Below are 14,674 nucleotides of genomic sequence, written 5' to 3' on the forward strand. Positions count from 1 at the left end.
GACAGAAAAGGTCTTTGGATATTTTTCTCTTAAGTTAATAGTTTGTGTTATATAAGCGATTAAAATTTTTGAAAATTGCGAAATCGGCCATTTTTAACCCAAAATCTTAAATTTAACTAAAAATTTCAATGTTGCCAAGGTAGGTAGATATTCTTTAAACATTGATGAAATCCCGAAGAGTTTTTTGCAATACAATATCGAAATTTTTTAATTGCTAATCAAGCGGGCGCGACACTGTAGTATAAATGAGGACGTTTGAGTTTGCATAAATTCATTATCTCCAGAATGGGCAAATTTGAAGAGAAATCCTCAGACAGGTCGATTTTTATTTTTAAATTAGGACTTTTTGGCATTTTTATAATACTAGTGACGTCATCCATCTGGGCGTGATGACGTAATCGATGATTTTTTTTAAATGAGAGTAGGGATTGTGTGATAGCTCATTTGAAAGGTTATTTAATTTTCTATTCAGTAGTATAAACCTTAACATAATTATTTATACAGGGTGTACAAAAATTTTTTTTCTTCTTTTTGTCTAAATTAATTTAATAAAAAAATTTTTTGTACACCCTGTATAAATAATTATGTTAATGTCTATATTACTGAATAGAAAATTAAATAACCTTTCAAATCAGCTATCACACAACGCCTACTCTCATTTTTTACAACGTCATCACGCCCAGACGGATAACGTCACTAGTATTATATATATGACAAAAAGTCCTAATTTAAGAATAAAAATCGACCTGTCTGAGGCTCTTTAAATTGGCCCTTTCTCGAGATAATGAATTTATGCAAACTCAAACGTCCTCACTTATACTACAGTGTCGCGCCCGCTTGATTACCAATTAAAAAACAAAGGGGTTTTCGATATTGCATTGCAAAAAACTCTTCGGGATTTCATCAATCAATGTTTAAAGAATATCTACCTACCTTGGCAACATTGAAATTTTTAGTTAAATGTCCGATTTAGGGTTAAAAATGGCAATTTTCAAAATTTTTAATCGCTTATATAACAAAAACTATTAACTTAAGAGAAAAATATCCAAAGACCTTTTCTGTTTGGAATGATTCAAAAAACCTAAAAAAACTTTGTTCGATGCAAAAAAAAATAATTTTAGGAAAAACCCATAATCTTTCCCCTCGCCTGGCAAGGTCTTATGCTCTTCAGAATCGCCTGTCATTGTACACATTTCTTCTAAATGGCTTACTCAAACACATACTTAAATTTAAACTTTACAGGAGAAAGTTTATTTGGCCCCCTAAATTTGCACTTTTCGATTCACCTGGTAGATACACGTACACGGCTGATGCCTGCCAGGTCATGGTTTTTAGCCTTGGTGTGCTATGAATTATCACTAGACAAATTTCTAGCCTTACAGGACGACCGTTAGTCGGAGGGTTCACTAGCTCTTAGACTATAATGTTATACACCTTGCATCTCCGTCGTATATCTGTACTTCTAGCTCTGTCCCATAGAGTCTTACCATCGATTTTTCGAAGGGTTTTCATCTCCGCCTGGACTACATTTATGATTTTTAATAAATTGTTTTCTGAAATTGCATAAAATTGATAGTTTTCAATAGGTACGCAAGTATGTACTTGAATATTAAGTACCTAAAAAAACTTGTGCATCTGTGAGTTTATTACTCATTTTCGATAACACCTATCAACTAATTTGAATTTTTAAGACACTAATCTAAATTCGAAAATATATCGAGCAAGCGAAGTCATGAACCTTCGATCAACGATCTATCAAATGAACCGCACCGCCGCCAACCGACAACGCCGCAAACTCCAGCAACCTTGCATTCGTCTTCCATCGCGCGCTTTCGCGGACTGTTTAGATCGACTTAGCTAAGCAGACTTAGGAAACGCGAAACATAGCAACGCGCTCAGTTGTTTCATACTCATAGCCCGCTTGACCCGACTTACCGTTACTTTAACATCCAAAACAAATGCAACTCGCGTTGCGTTCGGGCTAGCGAGCCAACGTGCATGCGATCGCGGGATTTTTTTTGACATTTTTTCGCATGTTTACGATTTTTTTCCGGTCGTCTGTGACCTATGACACCGAATAATCAGTGCTAGAAACAGTTTTGTGCAGTTTTTGCATTTGACAGTTAGTAGTAGATAGTAGTTAGTAAAACTTTTGGATTATTTTTGTTTAGTGGACATAGTTCGGAAGAGCACTATTGTGGATATTTTGTGATTTCTGTGGTGTGATTTTTGTGTGCTTCCCATTGGATTATTTTTTGGATTTATTGTGAACAAATGTTCCTGGAATGGAACTGGGGTTAGTAGATTTTACTTTTTTTTATTGTGGTGATTGGTATCTGTTTTTTTTTTGTAAACAACCCTTAGACCTACTGGTTTTGCTAATATTGTTAATATTATTCTTAGTGCAGCTATAGTAACATCGAAATTGTGAGAAAAAAGCAATAAGCGATTTTCGAAAATTGCATCTTGAGTTGCACCAATATCAATATGATCATCAGCATTAAAGCAAAAAATCTCGGTTGTCTTAGTGCGACGTCTTAAATATTTTCTTGCGACGTCTTAATACAATTTACTGTTTTAGTTGGCAATAATCCACAACTTAACTTTAAAATTTATTTGACGTTTCGCTTTCTACTTCAATAATCGAAAAAAAATTAACATGGGAAAAACTCCCATCATCCATCCAATATGAAGATCACAGGGAAAGAACTTGATAAGTTAAATTTTTGACATTTGTCGTTTTTAATGCCAATTTGTAGCTTTAATTACATAGTTTCTAAGAGTAACACAATACAAAGATAACTTGATACCTAAGTCAAAAGATATAAGTTTTTAAAAAAACCCTGTACAGGAAAAGAACTTGACATGTCCATTCCAAACAGTGGAAAACGTTGATAAGTCCATGTAATTAATATGCAATATATATTTAAAAAAAACTAAAATGTAAACCATCCACCAATATATCATTTTTTTTTCTATTATAGGGTTATTTTTTTTTTCTTTTATAGGTCTTCATGTTCATTTGGGTTAAATTGAATAAAAAAAACACTAAGTTTCTTTCTGAACTTTTTGTATCGCTGAACAGGTTCTTAAAAGATAATAGAAATAAAAGATTTTCATTAAATAAGTCTAAATAGCAACTAATATTGTTCTGCATAAAAGAACACTTTGGGACTCAAATTAACGCCAATATACATTATACATAGAATATAGGTATCCGATTAACGAATTTTGAATAAAAAAAGCAAGTGACAAATTTCTACAAATTTCTACCTTTCGACAAATTTCTAGTTAGCGACCAATTTTTTTATTCTTTTTGACGTTGGTAGATGCACTAGATTCAGCTAATTCCATTTGTCCTTTACCAAAATGTATTTTGATAACGATGTCCGAAGTGGAAATCGAATCGTCAAATAAACTTAATTTTAACATAAAATTGTGGTTTATTCCAAACCAAAATAGTAAATTGCAAAAATTATTTACTGGTTTTGCTAAATCGAGATAATATTTTGTTACCTCTGAAGATATATCGCACCCTCAGTAATATAAAGGCACAATTCAAAAAAGTAGATTTTTGGGAAATCGCGTTTAAAGATTCTGGTTTCAAAAATTACAGCTATTTTTTCAAATAACGTGCTTATTATTTAAGCTATAAATGTGAAATCTGGCAGATTTGTTATTTATTGATAATTGCTCTATAAATAGCAATGAGAAAGAAAATTAATATAAATAAATTCCATTAATTACATGTAATTAAAAAAAATACTTTTAAGTTATTCCCATATAGCACAAAAACATAACATAAATAAGGAATTGTTTATGGTAGGGGAGCAAAGTATGCTAAATGTGCAGTCACTCGAGCGCTTTGAAGACCTATTGGGTTGTGAATAGTAGGTCCTAAAACCAAAAAAAGTTAAGTAACATTTTCCATTTTAGTGGGCGCTTGCCATTTTTTAATTTAATTTTCCATTTCCAACAATCGCTTTTTCCGAATATAACGCCATCTATGCATAATTCGAAAAAATGTTTCGAATAAAAGTTACTTATTTTTTTGTAAGGAATTTAAATCTACAATAAAAAATGGGGGCTCCTATTTAAGATTTTAAAGTAACCCCCCACCCCACCTCCGTGGGGGGTCGTGTATGGTGCCATTCGATAGATTGTTTAAAAATATTAAATAAGTGTATTTTACAGTTTTTCGATCTGATGTTCATTTCGCGAAATATCGCGGGATTCGTATTTAAAATACTAAATTTACCCCCCACCCCTCTCCGTGGGAAGTCCTGTTTGGTATCATTCGATAGATTTTTAAAAAATATTGAGCACATATTTTTTAGTTTTTCGATCTGTCATTCATTTCGCGAAATATTCGCTTTTTTCTTGTGAAATTTTGGGACTCACCCATTTCCTTACGCCCGGCTCAAATCGTCAGATTTTTGAAATATACACTCTTTTGCATGTACTCAACTTACCTTATCTTAATCTGACAATTTCGACTTTTTTTAAGGATAGATTTTTTTTTCGGGCCCCCCTTAACGAACTCCCCTGTGTTAAGAGCCAATACATGGTAGAGGTACATATGCAGGGTACCAGGTTTCTCCCCATATGATAATCTGACGCGCTCGAGTAACTGCAAAAATCCCCGCTTGGGCTCCCCTACCATTAAGTTTGATCCCTTATATTCTTAATGCCCTGTCACTGTTTATGCAAAATAGCGATCTATTATCAATTATACCCATTTATTTACTGTATTTTGCATAATATAATGGCTCAACTCAAAACTAATCTATATAATACAAAATGATAAAACACAAACTAACCAGGATTTTCGTCATAGAAAGACATGTTACTGGTTGCTCCCTTGTAGCAGTAAAAACCAGAGGTGGCCGGGGAGAGTGAGAGAGAGGCACAAATATTTACCGAACCATTCATGTTATTTTTATCCCTCTGTCAACGCTAACCGGTAAAGAATTTTATTTTGTGCCCTTATCATTTAATATCACAGTTAACACAAATTTTGGTTAAGCCCTTATATTACTGAGGGTGCGATATGTATCTTTATATGAGTGCTCCTACCTGAATTAACATCAAAATTTTGAGAAGAAAGCAATAACTGATTTTGACACCAACATCAATATACCTATCATCAGCATTAAAGCAAAAAACTTGGTTTATAAATACATATATGAGGAAAAATCCAAAATAATTGACATTGTTCTGAAGCTTTTTGCGCTGATATTTTTTTTTGGAATCTTAATGCAATTTTTTGCTATTTTGGTTGGGAATAAGCCACAATTTTCCTTTAAAATTAAGTTTATTTGACATTTCGATTTCCGCTTCGAAAATAAAAAAAAACGTGGGGAAATAAAGGGTTTTTGAAGTTATACTTCTTTAGGCGCGATTGAGATTTAGGGTGAATTTATATTAATCTGCGCGCATGCGCACACCGACAGTATGGTATTAGTCGTTATACGGGCTCTGATTGGGTGTTGAAATGATCTGTCAATAATAAATAATTGTTCAATATGAAGGTAAACAAATGTATAATATATTAGTTTTATTGTTGTGAGGACAGAAACAAAAAAGTTTATAATTGTAGTGACTTTTAAATAGTTTTTAAAAGCAACAGGTACGTAATAATTGTAAATGTATCATAGATACCTACCTATTTGAACCTACCAAAATACATGGTATGTAATACTTTTATTTAAGTACATAATTTGATTACCATCAAAATTTCTATCAATATTCACCTAACATACTGTTTTCTTACTCTATGTTTTGTTGTATTTTTTCAATTCTAGATCATTTCAATTCAAAATCAAAATAATTTGATTTAATTCAAAAATGTCAAAGTTTAGTTTAGTTAGTTTAGTCAAGGTTTAGTTAGTTAATCTTCGCACATAATGACACATTGTCTCCGTGGCGAAGCGTTTAAGGCGAATGAACCCCAATACCAACCGCGCTGATAAGCTGGTTCGAATCCCAATAGAAACTTTTATTTTTTTATTTTTTTTATACATTTTATGAGTGTAAGTATATTTATTATATAATTTTATTTTCAGAAAATACGTATTTAGTTAAAAAAATTTCCGACAATTAATGTTCAGAAATCATTTGTGCCATGTTTAATGTGTTTGTGTGTGTTTTATTCTTTTATTATTTTAATTTTTGGCACTGTTTTAATAAAAATGTTTGAGAAGTAATAAGTATAAATTAGTTTAATATTTAAATAAAATATAAATAAAAAATATATTAATTTCGTTTAAATCATATAATAGAAGTATAACTTCTTACGTGCGTACAAAGTACAAACACATTCTTTTTTTTTTTTGTTAAAGAAACAGTTCTTAAAAGCAATTAATATTGTTCTTTATAAAGGAACACACTTGGACTCAATATATAAATATTGACGCCAGTATATGAATATATCCGATTAACAAATTTTGAAAAAAACACCAAGGCACCCTTTCGACAAATTTTTGACAAACAACCAAATTTTTTCGTTCTTTTTGACGTTGGTATTTTGATAACGATTTCAGACGTGGAAATCGAAACCTCAAATAAACTTAATTTTAAAGTAAAACTGTGGTTTAGTCCCAACAAAATATTAAATTACAAAAATAATGAACAACTAAACAAATCCATTACTGTCCACATTATTATTTTTTTTCAAATTTTCAAATTTTACTTATAGGTACACAATTATCAGTAATATTGTTCTTAATATGAAAATATTCATGAAATTGTATTATATATTTGCATTTTTGAATTTTGACCGGTCCTATAAATAGATCACACGGAGCTAGTGTTATCATAATCGCAAGTATGTATGCATGAGTTAAAAACAGTTATGGGAATTAACATTTTTATTTGAATGTAATAAAAATAAGTTTATGTTTTATAACATTATAAAAACAATTTTTACACAATGTTACAGTGCATTTTTCAAAATGTTAGTGATGTTGTTTTACTATGTTTTAATGAACATTGACTCTGCTCTTCACATTTCTCCATGAAGTGTTATTTCCCATTGAATTTTATGTCCGTAAATACTTACACATTTTTAAGTATAATACTTATGTTATGTTTGGCATATTTTCAGTACTTCGGTATAATTAATGTCTATAAGTTTATCTCCGAGATTTTTTTATCATTTTTTTTCCTATGACACCGAATAATCAGTGCGAGAAACAGTTTTGTGCAGTTTTTGCATTTGATAGTAGTTGGTAAAACTTTTGGATTATTTTGATTAGTGGACATGTTCGGAAGAGCACTATTGTGGATATTTTGTGATTCCTGCGGTGTGATTTTTCTGTGCTTCCCATTGGATTATTTTTTTGGTTTACTATGAACAAATGTACCTGGAATGGAACTGGAGTTAGTAGAATTTACTTTTTTTATTGTGGTGATTGGTGATTGGTATCTTTTTTTTGTAAACATCAACCCTTAGTTACTGGTTTTGCTAAATCGAGATAATATTTTGTTATCTCTGAAAATATGTCTTTATATTAGTACTCCTAAATTGATATCAAAATTTGGAGAAGAAAGCAATAATGATTTTCGAAAAATGCATCTTTAGAGCAAAAAACTTGGTTTATAAGTACTTATATGTATGAGGAAAAAATCCAAATATGTAATAAACATTGTTCTGAAACTTTTTGCTCTGGTATTTTCTTGTGACATCTTAATGCAATTTACTATTTTGGTTGGAAATAAGCCACAACTTTTATTTAAAGCTAAATTTATTTGACCTTTCGGTTTCTTCTTCGAAAATAAAAAAATTTATGTAAGGAAATAAAGGGGTATTTATTAAAAAGAAACAGTCTTTTAGAAGCAACTAATATTGTTATTTATAAAGGAAGACTCTTGCACTCAAATTAACGCCAATATATCCGATTAACGAATTTTGATAAAAACCAAGGCCAAAACCCTTTCGACAAATTTCTGACAAACAACCAAATGTTTTTCGTTCTGTTTAACGTTGGTAGATGTATTTGACGATGAACGAGACATCCGACTAATAGCAAATATTATGTACTACAATCAGAAAGCAGTAGTGAGAGTAGAGAATAGTACCACTGAAGAAATTGAAGTAAAGCGAGGTGTGAGACAAGGGTGTATACTGTCACCCACCCTGTTTAATCTCTATTCCGAAGACGTAATGAATAGAACACTCTCTGAGCAATCCATGGGTATTAAAATAAATGGTGTTGATTAAACAATCTGAGATTTGCCGACGACACCGTTCTGATCGCAGAAACACTTGAAGAGCTACAGACATTGGTGAATAAGATAGCAGACTGCAGCGAAGAATATGGACTATCTTTGAACATAAAGAAAACTAAATTTATGGTAATATCGAAATCAACACGAAATGTCCAAAATTTATATTTACACAATGAAAATATCGATCGAGTTAGCAAATACAAATATTTAGGCACTTTTGTAAATGAAGACAACGATAGCTCAGCAGAAATCAAAATAAGAATAGAAAAAGCCAGATCCATATTCACTAAAATGAAGAGAGTGTGTGGAAGAGATTTGAGCCTTGAAATGAAACTTCGCCTGATGAGATGTTACATACTTTCTGTGCTGTTCTACGGAAAGGAGTCATGGACGCTGTAAAAGATTGATATCAAAAAATTGGAGGCATTTGAACTGTGGATGTATCGCAGAATCTTGAGAATATCATGGACGGAGATAGTCACAAACGTCGAGGTCTTGAGAAGAATGAATAAAGAAAAGGAAGTCATATTTACGATCAAAAAACGAAAACTGCAATACTTGGGACACATTACAAGAGGCGAAATATATGAAGCTTCGAATAATTATGCAGGGGAAGGTAGCAGGAAAAAGATCCATAGGAAGAAGACGAAACTCCTGGCTAAAGAATCTACGGGAATGGTATAGCTGTAGCAACAACGAAATGTTTCGGTCAGCAGTTTCGAAAATACGTATAGCCCTGATGATTGCCAACCTTCGGATCGAAGATGGCACTTGAAGAAGAAGAAGAAGATGTATTTGATACAGCTTATTAAAAAAATGTGTATTTGTCCCGTACCAAATGTATGTTGATAACGATTTCCGAAGTGGACAAATAAACTTAATTTTAAAGTAAAATTGTGGCATATTCCCAAAGAAACTAGTAAATTGCAAAAATAATAATAGCAGCAAACCCATTAGCGCCCAAATTTTTTTTCAAATTTCAAAATTTTATTTATAGGTAGGTAGATAGTTATCAGTAATATTGTTCTTAATGTGGAAATATTCATGAAATTGTTCTATATACATATTTGCATTTTTGAATTTTGACCCGTCTTATAAATAGATCACTGGGCGTTTGTGTTATCATAATTGCCATATTGCCCCTTTTTAGACAAGTCATGAATTTAGTAATGCCATATCAATAAGTCGTGTGAATATTGGCCAATATCTCTTCTTAGCTGTGAGTGGCATATTTTCCAACAAACCAGTAGTGTTGATCCATGCCTCCTACGAATGTAGTATATATGTCGTAGTTTCTTAGAGAAACAGTCTTTTAGCTAAAAAACAAGCCACTTAGCTATATAATTACGGTTAAGAAATAAACGTTTTCCTTTGAGCTTGCGATTCCTTCTACTAGCTTGTGCGGGAGGTTCTACTTATATTATCAAAATTAAATGCTATACTAACACACCTATGTATTAATTATCGTTCCATTCTACAAAAGTATTTCCCCATTTACATCAAATTGAAAATCCACGCAAATTTTAATCTAATCTAATCTATTATCCCGCAATGTTCCTGTTGCTCGGTATTAACATTTTTTGTAAATAAAATAATAAATTTCTGCGGGTAAAGAAATTATTAAAAAATACCCAGTGGCTTGCAGGTTCAGAAATGTAATCTAACATTTCAAGTACTAAACTAAATTTACAATCAAGATGCAGTAGAAATAAACAAACCAAGACATGTTAAATGCTACTAGGAACACTCTCAAATCATAATTTACAGTGTATATACATTGTAAATCCCAAATCATGATTTCCAAAGTTTATACATTGTAAATTATGATTCGGGAGTGCTCCTAATAGACCAGGGCGCATCTGTAAAAATATTAGTACATTTGGACGTTGAGAGGTGACTCAAATTTTTTTGCAGAAATTGCTTGAAAATAAATCAAATAATAATATTTGAGTTATCCTCCCTCTCAAAGATGTCCGGAACATTGTTTAAATAATCAAAATGTCAAAAAATTAAGGAAAAATTCGATTTTTTTCTTCGTTTTTTGATTATAACTTTAAAAGTATTCATTTCCGAGAAAAGTTGTACTAACATAAAAGTTGCGTAATTAAATTTCCTACAATATAGAGTTGGTTAAAATCAAAAAAAGGTCACCCTTGTTGCAAAATAGCAATAATTGCGAAAAAACTATACAAAAACAAGTATTCGCATTTTACGTTTTTAAACCATTTATGCTACACTTAGAACCTTCATGTTTCACACAGAAAAACTTTATGATACAGTAAAACAACACTGTAAATTTTATTAAAATCGGTTTAATAGATTTTGCAAAATAAATTTTGCAATCCAGCTTTTGCAAAAAAATTCATTTTTTCAAAATGTTACAGGACTGAAAATAAAGCAGATAACAAATTGAATTTTTTTTGCGTATAGAAATGTACTGTACCTTTCATTTGCAATTTTGCAAAATTAAAATCGATTAACACCACGGCGTCAGGAATTTTTTTAAATAAACATTAATTATTGGTGCTACGCGCAGGACAGCGGATAGTTTGCTCTAATTGGGCTTTCCAATGACCTTTAGTAATGATTGATACATTTTAATTTTTATTACATTTCGATATAAATAAATAAATTTGTTTATTGCAAAATAAAAACGCATACTCTATCCTTTGAAATAACACTTTTATTAGCAAAAACTTTCTTTGCTCATATATTTTAACTTAGAGAATAAAAGTTTATTATTTTTAAACATATGCAATTGTTTAAACAATATTTCACAAACAATAATAAATTAGTTTGATTTTTGTGGAATTAAAATATTAAAATACAACAAAATATAAAATAAGAAAATAATATATGAGATAAAGATTTACAAGAAATTTTGGTGAAAATCAACTTGTGTGAATCGAACACCGCTGTCCTGCGCGTAGCACCAAAAATTAATGTTTATTTAAAAAATTTCCTGACGCAGTGGCAATTAATCGATTTTAATTTTGCAAATTGTAAATGAAAGGTACAGTACACTTCTATAAGCAAAAAAAATTTCAACTTGCTATCTGCTTTATTTTCAGTCCTGTAACATTTTGAAAAAATGAATTTTTTTTGCGAAAGCTGGATTGCAAAATTTATTTTGCAAAATCTATTGAACCGATCTTAATGAAATTTACAGTATTGTTTTACTGTATCATAAGGTTTTTCTGGGTGAAATATAAAGGTCCTAAGTGTAGCATAAATGGTTGAAAAACGTAAAATGCGAATACTTGTTTTTGTATGTTTTTTTCGCAATTATTGCTATTTTGTAACTTGGGTGACTATTTTTTAAATTTTTAACCAATTATGTGTTGTAGGAAATTTAATTACGCAACTTTTTTGTTAGTACAACTTTTCTCGGAAATTAATATTTTTAAAGCAATAATCAAAAAACGAAGAAAAAAATCGAATTTTTCCTTCATTTTTTGACATTTTGATTATTTAAAGAATGTTCCGGACCTTTTTGAGAGGGAGGATAACTCAAATATTATTATTTAACTTATTTTCAAGCAATTTCTGAAAAAAAATTTGAGTCACCTCTCAACGTCCATCTTAAAACAGATGCGCCCTAGACTATAATAACATTTAACGTGTCTTGGTTTGTTTATTTCTACTGCATCTTGAATGTAAATTTAGTATAGTTACTCTTGATCATACGGTCATTCACGCTCAATATTCACGATCATTATTGTTTTGCCAGTATAAACGACTATCCACTACTTCCACAAAAATCCTCTTTGTAGCCGAATCGATAAGTTTTCCACGTATAAATTTAGTTTTTTCAACTTTTTAAAAAACGCTAAAAAAAAAATAAATTGCAAAATTACCAAGTATTATATTTTTATGATTTGACTGCGTAGGCGCAAAATTTCGGGCAAATGCTTTTTAAATGCATTAATTTTTTTCGAATCCTGAGAAAACTAATAACTATTTTTAAAAAATCTAAACGCAGAATGAAAGATTACATTATTACCGAAGGCCGAAAGTCCCTGAAAACTTCTACATATAATGTTTATTTTAATAAGTTACAGGGGTGAAACAGAAGAGAAAATTGAGTAATTTTTAATTTAAAATATCTAAATAATTCAAAAGAAACTTTTTGTTTATTCTAAGGGTATTTCGCCCCCGGATAATAGTGTAACTTTCGGCGTTTAAATTTTTTAAAAATAAGTACATATTTATTAGTTTTTTCAGAATTCGAAAAAAATCAATGCATTTAAAAATCATTGGCCCGAAATTTTGCGCCTACGCTCTTAACGTTAAATCTAGAAGAAAATTAGGTTACTTGACGACATAAGGAAACGCATTTTTCCAAAATTCAGATAAATCCTTCTCATCTCCATAATCAGTACAAATCGATCAGTCGATTGACAACAAAAAAATTAAAAATATGTGTCAATATAGGTATCTATCCATCTTGTATTTACAAAAGGATAAGATTGATAATCAAGATATAATCAACACTGATAATTAAAAAAATGTTATTTTTTTATTTAAATTTTTAGACTAAACATTATTTAGCTTGTTATAACATAAAACGTAATTTCATTATTTTACAAAATTTGCATTAATAAAAAATGTGCTGATTCACTAATAAAAACCATTAAAAACTAAAAAGTATGTAATATTGTTTGTTAAATATTGTTGTATATTGTAAAATTTATAAAACTACAATTGATCGTAATGAGAACATTTTTACATTATTTGTTTTGGCTATGCTCTTTTCTATTCGTAAGTAGTTTTAAAAAAATTATATTTTTGCTGTCCCCATTATTATTTAATTTATATTCAGATAAAAGCTTACGTGCTTTGCGCAACATGGAATATGCTGTAAAAATTAATGGAAAACTGATAAATACTATCAGATACGCAGATGACACAGTTATATTGAGTAATTACTGAAATGGATTACATTCTTTTAAAGTTCAGTAACACGGTGGAACGAGAGATAAGACTAAAACTTATTTGTTCTAAAAAAAACATAGCATTTAGTGGCTCATATTATGAAAATACACAATTACAAATAGCTGGACAATCAATACATAGAGTATCCAATTTTAATCCAATTTTATCCAATATTAAAATCACAATAAAGATGCACTAGAAATAAACAAACCAAGACACGTTTAATGTTACGAGGAGTACTCCCGAATCATGATTTAGAATGTATAGACTTTGTAAATCTTGATTTTTTATTTACAATGTATATGTTACAGTTCAAGTTGATTCTCAGTTAGAGTTGACTCCAACTAGTTGGAGTCAACTCCAACTGAAACGAGCAGTAAAAGTTGATTTTAAAAATTTAAATCAACTTTTACTAGTTGGAGTTGACTCTTCCTGGATCGATTCAGTAAATGTTGATTATACGAGAATCTCAAGTGTTTTTGATGAGTGTGCGTTTCTTTGTTTTGACCGTTTCAACTACTTATTAGTATAGTCTGTAACGTCGCCCCCGTTAGGTAAATTATTCTGATTAGATTGTTTGCACAAACTTACTCAAAGAAATACATCCGTATAACAATCCTTATAACAAGTACACAGGGTGTCACGCGGTACCGCGGTCGAAAAATTGTTTAACCAATTTCAGTAAAGTCAGTCAGTAAAGTGACTCTTTATGGAACGAGTCTGATATTACGAGCAGAGGAACAGACGCGTTCGATAAAGAGTATTGAGGTGGTGCGTACAAAATTGTATCGTTAATCATACAAAACATTAACACTTACTTACAACTTTGAGGATTTTTTTTTAATTTTAGACGAAATAAAAAATTCGTATGACAGTAATGACAGACGACTTTTGTATGATGGCCGGTTTTGATGTTTAATTGATAGTTATCAGTATTATATAGGTACCTACCTAATTACTAAATCTGTAAAGTTTTGATTTATTTTGTATGAATATAATTGCGAAACACAACAGAATTTTACTTTTTGACAAAAATTTTATTAATAATAAGATAAATTTTGTACAATATTTTTAATAATTAAAGTAAATAAATTTTAATTTCACTCAAATAAATAATCGATTGCTGCCATTGACCACTTATATTCAATCTCGGTTAATTTGATTAATTATCGTGGCAGGTAAAGTAACATTCTTCTTTCAATACAACAAAGTGTTACTTTACTGCCGAAAATGAGGGCAAATGAGTACAATAATGAATGATTTTAGTGAAGTTTGGCGATAAACAATGATTTTAAACAAATTCGCAAAAATACATAATTTTTTCACTTCGTACAAATTTTTTTTAGATCCGTTGGGCCTTTTTTTCTCTAAAATTGACTGTTGTCGAGTTATTAGCGACTTAAAATTTGAAAAACGCCAAAATAACCATTTTCAAGGTTTACGGCGGCCGTGGAGTAACGGCATAATCGCTGGCCTTATACGCCAGTGCACGTGGGTTCGGGCACTGCTA

At 30.6% G+C, this 14,674-nt stretch overlaps 1 protein-coding gene across 1 annotated transcript in view; it reads left to right on the top strand.

Annotated features, from left to right (window-relative positions):
* The first annotated feature begins 1,888 nt into the window (after window positions 1-1,888).
* Window positions 1,889-14,674, top strand: part of LOC114324522 (ecdysone-induced protein 74EF) — an 843,335-nt gene continuing 830,549 nt past the window's right edge. Inside the window, exon 1 of the mRNA XM_028272381.2 lies at window positions 1,889-2,296. The gene's annotated coding sequence lies outside the window, so the exon portion shown is untranslated. The remainder of the gene's footprint in view (window positions 2,297-14,674) is intronic.

This window comes from Diabrotica virgifera, chromosome 6 (genome assembly GCF_917563875.1).
Source record: "Diabrotica virgifera virgifera chromosome 6, PGI_DIABVI_V3a".
NCBI classification, from domain to species: domain Eukaryota; kingdom Metazoa; phylum Arthropoda; class Insecta; order Coleoptera; family Chrysomelidae; genus Diabrotica; species Diabrotica virgifera.